At 40.7% G+C, this 14,717-nt stretch overlaps 1 protein-coding gene across 5 annotated transcripts in view; it reads left to right on the forward strand.

Annotated features, from left to right (window-relative positions):
* ZSWIM6 (zinc finger SWIM-type containing 6) overlaps window positions 1-14,717 on the forward strand; it is a 347,609-nt gene that overhangs the window by 58,224 nt on the left and 274,668 nt on the right. For all 5 annotated transcript variants that reach the window (XM_085002300.1, XM_085002299.1, XM_085002301.1 and 2 more), the window contains 2 exons: window positions 1,530-1,587; window positions 3,736-3,858. The gene's annotated coding sequence lies outside the window, so the exon portion shown is untranslated. The remainder of the gene's footprint in view (window positions 1-1,529; window positions 1,588-3,735; window positions 3,859-14,717) is intronic.

Here is a 14,717-nt window from a genome sequence, read left to right on the forward strand (position 1 = left end):
CTTAATCACATCATAGAGGAATCGTCACACATTGGGCGCCTGGCTGAATAACCTGAGGTCCTTCCTTTCAGCTAGATATCTGGCAGCATAGGTGTGCATGTGCTGATAGAGACTAAAGCCAAGTAAAGAATAGGTTTATGGCATGCTCTTGTTTGTGTTTTAAAAAAGAGATACTTATCCAGACAAAACTATAATTCAAAAAGTTACATGCACCCAATGTTCACAGCAGCACTGTTCACAATAGCCAAGACATGGAAGCAAACTAAATTCCATCGACAGAGGAATGGATAAAGAAGATGTGGTACATTGAAGAATGTGTGAATATGTATATATATCTGGGTCACTTTGCTGTATAGCAGAAATTGACAGAACATTGTAAATCAACTATAATTTAAAAAATAAAATTAAAAAAAGATGTGGTACATATACACAATGGAATATTACTTAGCCATAAAAAATGAAACAATGCCATTTGCAGCAATGTCGATGGACCTAGAGATTATCATACTAAATGAAGTGAGTCAGATAGATAAATACAAATACCATATGATATCACTTATATGTGGAATCTAAAATATGGCATAAATGAACTTGTCTACAGAACAGAAATAGACTCACAGACATAGAGAACAGACTTAAGGTTGCCAAGGGGGAGAGCAGGGTGGGGGAGGGATGGAGTGGGAATTTGGAGTTAGCAGATGCAAAATATAATATATAGAATGGATAACAACAAGATCCTACTGTATACCACAGGAAACTATATTCAATATCTTGTGATAAACCATAATGTAAAAGAATATTTTGTAAAAGGAATGTGTGTGTATATAAAACTGTTAATATATGTAATATATATAACCGAATCACTTTGCTGTACAGCAGAAATTAGTACAATATTGTAAATCAACTATACTTTAATAAAAAAAGATTTACGTACTACAATATGCAGAATATTTCTGTGGGAAACATTAGAAAGTGGTATGTTGGTTGTATCTGAGGAATAGGCCTGACAAACTGCGATGGGGTGGGAGGGAGATTAGTTTTATTGCATGCTTTTTTGTCCTATTACGACATTGTAAAATGTTCATATGTATTTCATTTTAAATAAAAAATCAAAATAAATGAGTCATCTTAAGGATTTCTTTAAATGCTTAATCAAATTTTATTTGATTTTGCCAAACTCATCTATCTTACGACTCTTTAGGAGAGTATCAGCTTGTAAAGCAATTGTTATGATGTGACCCATGCAATCACTTACTCTATATGTCACTCACAATTTAGTTTGTCTTTTATTCAACTGGAATGTAATACTGCATACCAAAAAAATGATAGTAAATTACATCATTATCATGTTCAACTTGCTCGAAAGACAGATTGTTGTCATTGTTGTTTGTTTATTTCTAAAATATGAGTTTTAAATTTTTTGTTTTTGAGGTCTGGTAGAGTCCCACACAATAGCTAATGTCAGTTATCTGGTTACCTGCATATTCCTGTGGTTGTTCTAAAATCCACAAAATTGTTTAATTTTGTAGACTCCCAAGTATCAGAAGAGTGAGATGTTTCTAAGGCCCTCGTTTTCTCTGTGCATGGGTACGTATAAGACACAGAAAAGATTCTGGGTCAGAATGTATATTCTTCCTTCAGATCATGATGAGCCTCCGCACTTGAGTGTCCATGGTCAGACTTCTGGTTGAGGGGAGCTGTTTTCAAGGGGACCCTGTTCTGAACATGCTGTTGTGCTTTTTGTTCTTTTCTTAAGGAGATGCCATATACAAGTCTCTGTTATTAAGCAAGAGATGAACTACATAAATTATCTAAAATCTTCCTTTTGTAGACAGTAGAGTTTGGAAGTTTAAAGACTCAAGAGGCACAAAGAATAGATTGAATCAAAGAAGTAATGTCAAAGAAAGTGATTGGGGGAATCAAAATAACTGAGAAATCACTTCCATTCTTAAGACCTTCTGATATCCCATTATGTTTTCTCCACTTCTGTGTTCCCACCACTAGAGCAAAAAAAGCCAGTTCTTTCTCTCTTAAATTCCATCTCAAAAACAATGAGAAGGGGAGGAAATTATGGACATGTTTGCGTTTGCTTGTGTTAGCATGAACAACGGAGAGATACACAAGAAATTAGCAATGTGCTTACCTATAAGGAGCAGGGGTGAGATGGGAAGGGACTGGAGTAGACGGGGACACATCTCTCAATATATACATTTTACAGTATTTTCATATTGAACCGTGAATGCATCACTTGTTTCTAAAATCGAAGTTTAAAAATACTTCTCAAAGTTTATAAAACCTTTATATAGCATGCATAAGCCTGGCTTAAATGGACTGAAGTTGCACAAACTGGGTAAAAGAACAAAAAGCTCAAACCCAACCCCCACCTCCCTCCTCTAGTTATCAAGTTGGGGGAATAATTTAAAAAAAGATCTCACAAAATTGTCTCGCTGATTTCCTTCTGGCCATGTTCCATGGCTCATATCAGAGGAGTCTATAGGTTCTTAGAACTTTTTTTTTTTTTCGGTCTTTTTGCCATTTCTTGGGCCGCTCCCACGGCATATGGAGGGTCCCAGGCTAGGGGTTGAATCGGAGCTGTTGCCGCCGGCCTACACCACAGCTCACAGCAACGCCGGATCCTTAACCCACTGGGCAAGGCCAGGGATGGAAGCCACAGCCTCATGGTTCCTAGTCAGATTTGTTAACCACTGAGCCGCGACGGGAACTCCCCAAACTGACAATCTTTTTTTTTTTTTTTTGTCTTTTCTAGGGCCGCACCCGTGGAATATGGAGGTTCCCAGACTAGGGGTTGAATCGGAGCTGTAGCCGCCAGCTTATGCCACAGCCACAGCAATGCAGGATCCGAGCCTCGTCTGTGACCTACACCATAGGTCACGGCAATGCCTGATCGTTAACCCACTGAGGAAGGCCAGGGATCGAACGCGCAACCTCGTGGTTCCTAGTTGGATTCATTAACCACTGAGCCACAACGGGAATTCCCGGTTCTTAGAACATTTTGAAAAATGAGAGACAGAATTCTACTTTGTGTAATCTTTCCTTTTGGAGATATTTGGGCATCTCACTACAGAATCACCTATGCGCATGTTAGTATAAAAGAGGTGAACCAAACAAAGAATTCTGGGAAGCAAAAGAGATTGTGTATGTATGTTTGTGTATGGTGGGTGGGTGGGGGGTTGGGTGGGTATGTGTGCAGAGGACTGGGGGAGATGGCAGAGAAGACTGGAGGTATTTCCCAGTGTAAACATTAGAGGTTTAATTTTTGCAAAACAGCTTTTCTGGTAAAATATTGCTGACTGTATTTGGAAGTTGATAATATAATTCAGTTCTCCTCTGGGTATTGTGGGTATACTATGATTTTCTTGGTTGAAAGGCCTCCCTCCCCACCCCAGAATAGTAGGAAGATGGAATAATTTCATATTGGACACTTTCCCTTTGGGGGAATAATTTAAGCACTACCATATGTCTTTTTATTTTGTCCTTCTACTGTCTCTCAGAAACCGCTGGGCTTTGAAAATGCAAAAACAAAACAAACACAAAAGAATATGCTGGAGGGGTGTGTGTGTGTGTGTGTGTGTGTGTGTGTGTGTGTGTGTGTGTCTGAAGCCACTCTGGTGATTGCCCAATCACTAGGCCATGGTAATTATCCAGGAAGGTGTTTGAAGATATGCTCCACTGAAGGGGAGTGATAACAACCTTCAGAAACTGTTTAATCCCCAGGAACTAAAATCAGTCTGATGGCAGCTGCACAAGATGGGAAGGAGTAATCCTTGAAATTAGACCAAGGAAGCACGTGAAGTGTGTTTGCTCTCAGCCACCAGCCTCAGAAGAGCTCAAGTCCAGGTAGGGTACATTTTACCTGAGATCTACTCTGGGGTGTCTTCCCTTGGTCACAGCCTGCTCCCAGGCACTCCTGGTGAGTTGGGTCTCTTTCCTACATGTTGTGTAGCATTATTGTCCCATATTCACAGTGAGCTGTCCGATTCCCAGGAGCAGAAGCCTGTTTCTGAAGCATCCAATCAGTCTAGAAATAATAGTCTAGTTATCTGATTTTTCACAGCTCTTTGCCTTTTCCTTGCACTGAGGAGTTAGGTAGCTAACTTTATTCACATCAAACAGCTATGGAAGTTAAAGTTATCTCAGATTCGGAGCTATAGACATTACTTAAGAAGCGCTGTGGTTCTTTAAGTATATTCACGTCATAAGCACTCAGCAAACCAGGTTATTCAAGAATCCTCTTATCTCAGAAAGCTGATTACATTATATAAATTATCAAGGCATTTATTTCAAAGATACTGAGAAAAATCAGAGCATTCTTGTCAGGTGTCTGTGGCACTTTGGCACTTGACCCCAACATTCTTAAACATCCTCTCATCAAGAGCAAGAGTGCCCCACACGCTTCTCTGAACCAGGATGAGCCAGTGACTGCTTTGACCAATTAAGTATGATAGAAAGGTTGCTATGTGACTTTTCAGGCTGGATCTGAAAAAGCCATGCCAGTTTTGCTTTCTTTTCTTTGGATACTTGCTCTGAGAGAAGTCTGCTGCCACATAGAGTGTATCTCCCCTAAGAAAGTCATGCTGGAAAGGCCTTCTGGTCACAGCCCTGCTCAGCTTCCAGCAACAGCCAGCATCCACTGCCAGCCATGTGGACAGGCCATCTTGGGTGTCCCCAGATGTGTTGACGACTCAGCTCAGTGGAGCCTTCAGATTGTTGCAGTCTCCACCAACATCTGACTGCAACCTCTTGAGAAATGCCTTGTGACAGCAAAGCAGCCAAGCCCTTCCGTAACTCATAACCCACAAAATCATTTAAAAAGATCGTTTTTAACAAATTGGTTTTCGGTTCATACCACTAAAGTTTTAGGGCAATTTGTTTTACAGTGCCATTGGGAAAGAAGTTTCTCCCCTTTGACACACCTCCTCACCATTCCAGCTGCTCACTTTCACTTCTGAGTGTTTGTGCTGTAGTTGCTTCAGTCCATATCTTCTTGGGTTTATCTTTTCATACTTTACACATATACACACACAGCCACATAGGCACAGCCACCCACATAGAAAATTGATCACTTGGCTCAGTTCTACTCCCCAGATGACTTCATTCAGACCTCATTTTTCAGCTGGGAAAAAAAAAAAAAAAAAAAAGAAAACAGGTCTGCAGGGACTAAGTTTCTTGCCCAAGGTTACATGGCTAAGTAGTGGCCCAGCTGGAAGTAAAACCAGGTCTTCTGACACCCAGTCCAGTCCTTTTCCTGCTAATTACTTTAATTTCCCACTGACCTCATAAAATAAAATGGGTCATTCCTTTTCTAGTCCAGAGGCTATAAACTCTGAAAGTGCCAAACAAGCCCCTGGGTGCAACACTTTGTGTGGCCTTCTAGGGATGACCAGTAGGCACCTGGTAAGCATGGTTTACAGCTGGACTGCCTGATGGGGGGAGAGGGGCGGAAGTGAGGAAGGGAAAGAGGGAAGAGCCAAGTGGGCCTGGCCTATGTGGGCCTCTTTCCTCCTGGGCCTACATTCTGAAGGCCACACACTAATTATGGTCAGAGTGCAGGCAGGGATTCCCGAATGTGCTGGGAAAATGCCAAACTATCCCCTCAAACATCTATGTTACAGTCTTCCTACAAAAACAAAAGTATTTGACATGGTATATGCATTTTTCTGAATCAGGCTTAAGAAGATGAGTGACTGGGACAAAAGATTGGGAAACTCTGTGAGGAGTGGATCTGGTTAAATGTGCAAAGTGTATATCTGTGTGTTTTATCTGCCACTCAAAGGCCCAGGCAGGCTGTCATTAATTCTCAGCCGCCCACTGCCCCAAAGTTGCCCCAGTTTTTCTAAGCCCTACAGCATTGTCATTTCATTTGTCTGGCGAGGGAATTAGAGCCAATGAATAAGAAGGCCACCACCCCCCTCAGTAAGGATATATTTCCATTCCCCTCAGCTGTCTTGCCAACTAGCAGCTCTCCCTCCCTCAACCCCCACTACCACCATTCTCCTACACCAAAGAGTAAAGGATGATTAAAAGTCTTTTACATGAGGTGTGGTTTAGTTCAATATGTACTGTTGGTTCTGCAAATATGCTGGTGGGAGGTTGACTATGCATGTTATGTGCCATATGCCACTCTGTTGGCTGGCATGCACTGGGAAGCTTGACAAACAAGGGAGGGGAAATGGATATTCTTTCTGCTTTTGAAGCACAGTCTTTAAAAAAAACAAAAAACAAAAAAAAACCCAAGAGTTTTAGAGAAAAAATATCACAAAATTACAGTTTAAATTTGTTAAACCTTCATGGATTTCTTAGACTGTATACAACTGACCTCTCAAAAACCAGCAAAATATTTAATCAACCTCCTCAGATTCATTAAATCATGTTCAAATAAATACACCTCACTTTGTGTGCTTGATATGTTCTTGATATATTATGTATGACTTGAATGATTGCAAATTTGGTCATATTTCAAGTCTTTTCAGGGTGATTTCAGTTTAAATTGGTACCATTTTGTAAAAAGAAAATAATTTTGTAATGCAGATAGTCATTCCCTACCTTATTTGTTTCATAAGTTTGGACTATTATATTTACATTTTTTCCTAAAAACAAGTTATATCTATAGATAATGGCATGCAGGAAGACTTTAATTTACAAGTAATAAAACATAAAATTTTTAAATATAAATGAAAATATTTTGTCTTAGAAATTTAATCTAGAAATTGAGGCTTCTTTCTAGAACCTTTACCTAGAACAAGACTTATGCTTACCCGAAAGTAAGGCAGTCTGGCAACAAGGAGCAAAATACTGAATTATCCGAAGGATGTAAAAGAACATGTATAAAGATATATGTACCAAAAAGTTGATTGCAGCACTGTTTATGATAGCAAAAATTGGAAGTCATCTACAACACCATTAACAGAGAAGTATTTGGAGTTCCCGTCGTGGCTCAGTAGTTAACGAATCCGACTAGGAATCATGAGGTTGCGGGTTCGATCCCTGGCCTCGCTCAGTGGATTAATGATCCGGCGTTGCCGTGAGCTGTGGTGTAGGTTGCAGATGCGGCTCGGATCCCTCGTTGCTGTGGCTGTGGCGTAGGCCGGCGGCTACAGCTCCAATTAGACCCCTAGCCTGGGAACTTCCATATGCCACAGGTGCCGCCCTAAAAAGCAATAAACAAACAAACAAATAAATAAATAAATAAAATAAAAAATAAAAATAGATTATTTTACTTTCACACAATGAAATATTATGCTACTCTCAAAAGGGGTAAAAGGACCACAGTGAGATACCATTTTCTCCTACCATAGGCAAAACAATTTAAGAATTTGTTAACCTGCTGTTGGTGAGTATAGGTTAATGAGGAGGTCTTAAGTGACATGGACAAATACCTCACTGGATGGTTTTCTCTGGGCATGTGGAAAGGTTTGGGTAACATCAGGTTTGCCAGTCCATAAATATTCAGGAGACTGAGGTGCTATTATCAATGTTACATGAACTTGAATTATTTACTTAAAAAATACTCTGAAGCCATATATATAAGTGATCATATATATATATGATCCAAAAATAGATTTTAAAGGATTATACTATCTAATGAGCAAGTATTGAAGTTTAGTATTCCTAAGATGTTTTTATTGGAATTATCACCTTTTTTTTTTTTGGCTGTACCCACAGCATGTAGAAGTTCCCCAGACTAGGGATCAAACCCATGCTGCAGTTGTAGCCTATGGTATAGCTGCAGCAACACTGAATCCTTAACCCACTGTGTCACAAGGGAACTTCCTCACTTACTATTTTTTAAGGAGAAAATGTGTATCCAGTTCTTCCAGAACAAGTTCTAGATAAGATCATTTTATGTATTTTAAAGTTGGGTAGTAGTTTTGCTACATTTAGTAATGCTCAGTGTTAGCCATTTCTTGGATCTTTCTCAGGGGGAGGGTATACTTGCTCTCTGAATTTTCTTGATTAAAATAAGCTAAGAATTACTTGGCAATTCAGTTTATGGAAATGAACTGCTATTTGAGATATGATTCTTAAGACTTTCATTTGGTTACCAACTTTAATTTTTGGAGGGGTACATAGAACTGACAATGGAGATAGGGAATATTCACCAATAAGCTCACCATTCTTATTTAACACTCTTTTGGTCTATTTCCTTCTGGGATTTTTTCTCAGAATTGTTATTCCTTTTAATACAAAATACTACAAACACACAGAAAATGATAATAAATAATATGATAGGACTTCTGTTTGCATCAGTATGGCAAATTGAACATCCCTCCACTAAAAACGTGAAATAAAATATCAGAATTAAAAATTATTTTTAAATGCATCACTGAGCTAGTAGGAGAGTAAGAAGTATTCGTTCAGAGGAAAATAAAGTGAAAGCAGGAATCTTGAAAGTTTAGAGTGCTCTGAATTTAGCCTTCTCTATGGAGGCATCAGTAGAGTCTTGCTAACCAGAGATCTTGATGACGCCAGCGGGTAAAGCTGGCAGGAGACCAAGCCTTAGGCCCAACCAAGGTGAAGTCTAACAGGAGAACCCACATGTAAAGCTGGGATCCCAGTGGGCAACACCTTCAGTACAAGAGTGAACTAGATATGAATTCAGTCCACAGATAGAGCTAGCAAGAAAACTTGCTTATCTTGACCATTGTGCTGGGTTGAGGGGGGAAGAATCTCTCCTGAAAATTTATAACCACAAGCAAATCTACCCAGGGATTTGTGGTCCAAAATTTACGTTATCTGTGAGAACCAAAAAAACCTCAAGTCAAAAATTTTGTTTTAAAGTGGTTTCAGGTTTTAAGTGATTCCAGGCATATGGCAGAAATAAAAGCACTATTCTATGCTTTGAAGTAACCCACTTTCAAATCAGGCCTCAAAAAATTCCCACAGTTGAACATCAGAAAATCTGGCCTAAACATCAAAATTCACAAAACACACAAGAGATAAAGACACCATGGGGGATATCCAGAAGATAAAATGGAAGAATCAGACCTCAGATGACATCGGATATTATCATTATTCGACATACATAAAATAAGTGTATGTTTAACTGGCAAAAATAATAATAGAGAATATAAAAATGCATAAGGGGAGTTCCCATCGTGGCGCAGTGGTTAACGAATCCGACTAGGAACCATGAGGTTGCGGGTTCGGTCCCTGCCCTTGCTCAGTGGGTTAACGATCCGGCGTTGCTGTGAGCTGTGGTGTAGGTTGCAGATGCGGCTCGGATCCCGCGTTGCTGTGCCTCTGGCGTAGGCCGGTGGCTACAGCTCCGATTGGACCCCTAGCCTGGGAACCGCCATATGCCGCGGGAGCGGCCCAAGAAATAGCAACAACAACAACAACAACAACAACAAAATGGAGTTCCCGTCGTGGCGCAGTGGTTGACGAATCCGACTAGAAACCATGAGGTTGCGGGTTCGGTCCCTGCCCTTGCTCAGTGGGTTAAGGATCCAGCGTTGCCGTGAGCTGTGGTGTAGGTTGCAGATGCGGCTCGGATCCCGAGTTGCTGTGGCTCTGGCGTAGGCCGGTGGCTACAGCTCCAATTCGACCCCTAGCCTGGGAACCTCCATATGCCGCGGGAGCGGCCCAAGAAATAGCAACAACAACAACAACAAAAGACAAAAAGACAAAAAATAAATAAATAAATAAAATAAAAAAATAAAAATAAATAAAAATGCATAAGGAAAAAGAGTCTAAAGGTAATGATCCTTCAAATTTGCAAAACAAACAGAATTCTTAAAAAATTATAGTTGAAATAAAAAATCTGTAATGCATTGGTTAAATAGAAAAGTAGACAGATTCCAAAAAAAACAAGTGAACTGGAAGAAATTATTCATCAGGTAGAACAGGGAGACAAAAATATGAAAAGTATGAAAAGGAAGCCAAGAGATTAGGGATTAGATAAGACCTTACCTGAGTCTAATAGAAGTTTCAGAGAACAGACTCAACTTCAGTAGTAATCAGGAAATGCAGAGAAACAACGATGAGATGTTATTTTACCCTTCTTATCTTGGTAAAATTCATGATATGAAGTTCTGTTAAGGATGTAGGCAAACAAGAACTATTTTACATTGCTTGTGGGGTGTAAATTTGTATAGGTGAGTTTTTTTTTTCCTTGCTTTTTAGGGCCACACTCGCAGCCTGTGGGGGTTCCCAGGCTAGGGGTCAAATTGGAGCTGGAGCTGCCAGCCTATGCCACAGTCACAGCAATTTGGATCCAATCCTCATCTTCAACCTAACCACAGCTCATGGCAACACCAAATCCTTAACCCACTGAGCAGGGTCAGGGATCGAATCTGCATCCTCATGGATCCTAGTCAGGTTCGTTAACCACTGAGCCATGAAGTGAACTCCTATACAGGTGCCTTGGAAAACAATTTGACAATGTCTAGAAAAGCTGAACATGTATCTAGGTGCCTACCCTAGAAACTTTCTAATTCAGGTACCCAAGAAAATGTGTACAAGGATGTTCATCATCGCACTTATCATACTAGCAAAGGAGTAAAAACAACTTAATCATATATATATATATATATATATATATATATATATATATATATATATATATATATGAAATTCACTGCATAGTCTCATTCTGCCGGAAAGGAACACTTAACAAAAATCTAGTCATTTCCAAAGCCCTGTGGGGTAAGTTCTGCCTTGTTCACTTCAGGAGGCTACAGGGGTACGTGGAAAGAGGCAGTGAAAGTTGGGACTAGGGAAGTTCTGGGAATCATCTTGATCATTCGTTCATTCAGTTAATAGTTACTGGAGGCCTTTTCTGTAGCAGGTGCTAATAGTTGAAAGCATTAGCTTTCCAAGTAAGAGTCAGTTCTGACTCTTTGGGCTATGATGATACTCCATCTGTGCATCCTTGAATCTCCTACTTCTCTCTGGGTCTAAGTCTTTTGGGCGTTTTACTAAACCTTGGACTTCTCACTGGGGAGAGCCAGGAGTAGTGAAATATGAGCACAGTTCCTTCTGCCTTCCCTTGGGAAGGAAAAGTGGAAACATGGTTGAAATTCTTCACTCTATCCTTCAAGGCTTCTAACTGCTCTGATTTAGTCTTTCTCAGTTCTCATGCCTCATTTTCTGTAGCAGTCACTTGGTTCTTTTTTCTTTCTTTTTCTTTTTTTTTTTTTTTTGGTCTTTTTAAGGCTGCACCTGCGGCATATAGAGCTTCCCAGGCTAGGGGTTGAATTGGAGCTGTAGCTGCTGGCCTACACCATAGCCACAGCAATGCCAGATCCGAGCCACACCTGCAACCTACACCACAGCTCATGGCAACGCCAGATCCTTAACCCACTCAGCGAGGCCAGGGATAGAACCTGCATCCTCATGGATGTTAGATTCATTTCCCCTGAGCCACTGTGGGAACTCCTCACTTGGTTCTAAATAATACACTTGTGATGAAATTTCTTGCAATGGTGTTTAAAATGAGAGGGAAATTTCTCACTGCCCTACCATGATTTTCAGTTGTTTGATGGCCAGAATGACTTAATATCTTCTCATTGTATAGAGCATACATACAATGTACTGTACACAAAATTAGCTATAAGTAAAGGTTTATTGAAACAACAATGAATAAATATATCAGTGAATGGATGATGTAAGCAAAATTTTGGGAATTACCTGTGACCCCCTGTTCTTGCTGTAGGTCCCTAACTCAATTGGTTTCATATGTGGGACAGATACCTTCACCTGGAAATACACAGAGAAGAATTGCGTATGTAGATCAAAATGTATCATGCTACATAAGGCAAAAGCTTAGGTGAAGGTATTGGGAAGCACTTTGTTCAATAGCTTTTTAAAAAATTATTATTATTCTAGCTGTATCTAACAAAATAAGATAACAGTATCTCCCGAACTGATATTTCCATGAACTTGAATACACTTCCAAATAGGCCCATTCAAAGCATTTTTAATACTTTAAGTTTCCAATATCAAATCTCATTTCCAATTAGGGCTTAACTGCCACTCTCCCTTCATCTCCACAGGACTAGGCCAGGCCACATCACATCTATCTGGGCCTGTGATATCTCGGGGGGTTATGAATAACAGGCTGTATTAGAGATGGGGTCCTGTGTAGCCATCCGGAAATCAGAAAGTGAGTGTTCCCTTCTCAGTGGTATGGGGTCAGAGGTCATGAAGGGCAGCACCATCTCTGCTCTTTCTTTTTCCAGAATCTAGCTTCATGAAAACTCAGAAACAGCATCTCGTGACATTCTTTAATGACATTCTTTAATGAGTAACTGTAACTGAAGCAAAGCTAATTTTTCTTAATATTGGTGGTGAAGAGGGTGAGGGAAGAAAGAGGCTGGATTGTGTGTGAGGGGGAATCAGAAGGAGACAGGAGGGTGCTGCCCTTGAGTTCACCAGCAGGAGAGACTGCCCTTGCTTCCCACCCGAGAGATCCATGGAAAGGCAAGGTCATGGGCCTTGTCTATCGGAATTCCCACTAATAAGCTGAAAAATATGCAAACTAGTGAGTTCACACAGAAGTTCAGACATTCTTGGGGCATTACAGAGAATTATTTTGAAAACATACAATAAGATTATTGAGGGGCTGGTTTGTTCAGTAAGCAGCAGCCGAGACTCTGGGAACATGGGAGCCTTTCCTGAAACTGCTGTGGTAACCGCAGGTCGTGGAGGGATGCTTGTCTCCCAATGAACAGGACTGTCTGTGTCCGGGTCATGAGACAGGCTGGGCCGCTTGGATCTGTCTTCACTTCCTTAATGACTGATGCCACCAAGGCCACATCCAGTAAGACTCCCAGGGTCATGCCCTGAATCCTTGAAGCCCCAGGCTTCTGCCTCTTTTAGAGGCAAAGTGCTGAAAAACAGTAAGAGGAAAAGCAGATAATGCTAAAGATTTAGTTGAGAAGAACAGAAATCTACAGACAGGACACTGAACCACACCATGGGATAATATACATGGAAGTGTTTTTTAAAATTCCAAGTGCTGTATAAATAAAAACTGATATTTGGAGTTCCTTTGGTGGCTCAGAGGATTAAGGATCCAGCATTGTCACTGCTGCAGTTTGAGCTGCTGCTGTGGCACAGGCTTGATCCCTGGCCCGGAAACTTCTACATGCTGTTGGTGTGGCCAAAAAAAAAAAAAGCCCCAAAAAACCAAAAACTACGAAACTAATGTTATTTCTGCATAATAGCATGGCTTAGTGGATCCACAAACTATAAGCACTATAGCATATAAGGATAAGCTGGTCCTTAAAAATAGGACTAATATTACCATCTTTTCTCAGTGCTCCTAATCCGTAATTCAGCCTTGTGGAAATTCAGCTAGAATTTGTGATGTATAATGGTTGGTAACGTGCAAGTAAAGTCAGAGACCTTTATCTCCTAAGATTGGTTCTGGCCAGATAAGAAATGAGAAGAGAAAGTACCATCTAATAGTTCACCTTACTATGTATCCCGTTATAATTTTCAAAGCACTTTGGCTGTGTAGCCTCAGACCATATGAAATAGATAGGGATTATTTTCCCTGTTTTCTAGGTGAGGAAACCAAGGCTTAGAGAGGAGTTGCCTTGGGTCGCAAGGCTGATAAGCAGGTCCACTGTGGTCGTGTTGCCTGTGGCCTCTAGGAAGCTCTGCAGAAATGTGGCAGAAATAATTCTAAACCCAGAAAGATAAGCAGTTGAGTTGCAGTACCATGATGGCTGAAGTTCTTTCCCTGTTTTGGGGTTCCCAACATCACTGAAGTGTTCCTGGGATAAGGTATATTTGACTCACTTAAATTACATCTCATCTTCCACTTTCTCTCTCAGAGCCGCCTGCTCTTGAATACTCTGGACAAAGGCACACCTGCACCAGTAGCAGGGTAATTGCAACATGATAATATTTAGCACATTCAGCACTTTCCACCTAGATGTTATCTCATTAACCTTCCCCATGTCCCAGCGAGGCATGTGCTACATGCAGTATTGCTGTAGCCTCAAATCACTCTCGAGAAGATAGCCCTTCTCTGTCCCCCACTATGAGGTCCATCAGCTCTGCAGCTGTTTTGCTGGGGTCATAGGCCCAAGACTGGGGTTTCCTTTGAAAGGAAATGATAGGAGTGCAATCGGCAAATATTACCTATATTTTGATCACAGGTATTTAGAAGTTTCTTATTGCCATGAAAGGGGGTTTACTTCTCTATAATGATACTGAATAATAAGTGCTTTTTAAATGGCTATTACTTAATCCTAACAACATTGGAAGTAGATATTATTATCCCTCTTTTTATAAACCAAGGTTATTAAAGATTAAGTACAAAGACACACCCATATTTGATGGCAGAATAGGGCTTGTACCCTGGTTTGGATGACCTCAAAGCCAAGATGTAAGGCTGTGTTAACTTCCTGTATAAAGAAAGGATTGTTTGACCCCAGGAGTGGAAAGGAAAGATTGAGGCCTCAAACAACACCATCTAACTTGCACCAACTAACCTTGCAGACTTCCCTCCATCCTCTACAACTGTCAGGTGGGAGAGGGAAGGTGTAAAGGGAAGGGGACTGGACAGCAGCATCCCACACAGCCCCTTCCAGCACCTAAGCAGGTGGGCCCCTTACCTGAGGTCAGGAATTTCAAAACCCAGAGGCTGTTTCCAGGGCTCCCCAGACCCTCAGAGAATGCAAGGTGCAGTACAGCAGAATATTAGGCAGGGCATGAAGGGATTCTCAAAAACATGAGGAAAGAGG

The sequence above is a fragment of the Sus scrofa genome, chromosome 16 (genome assembly GCF_054392235.1).
Source record: "Sus scrofa isolate SSC_HxYL_T2T_F1_AM1 chromosome 16, Sscrofa_HxYL_maternal_Yorkshire_Landrace_v2.0, whole genome shotgun sequence".
Lineage (NCBI taxonomy): Eukaryota > Metazoa > Chordata > Mammalia > Artiodactyla > Suidae > Sus > Sus scrofa.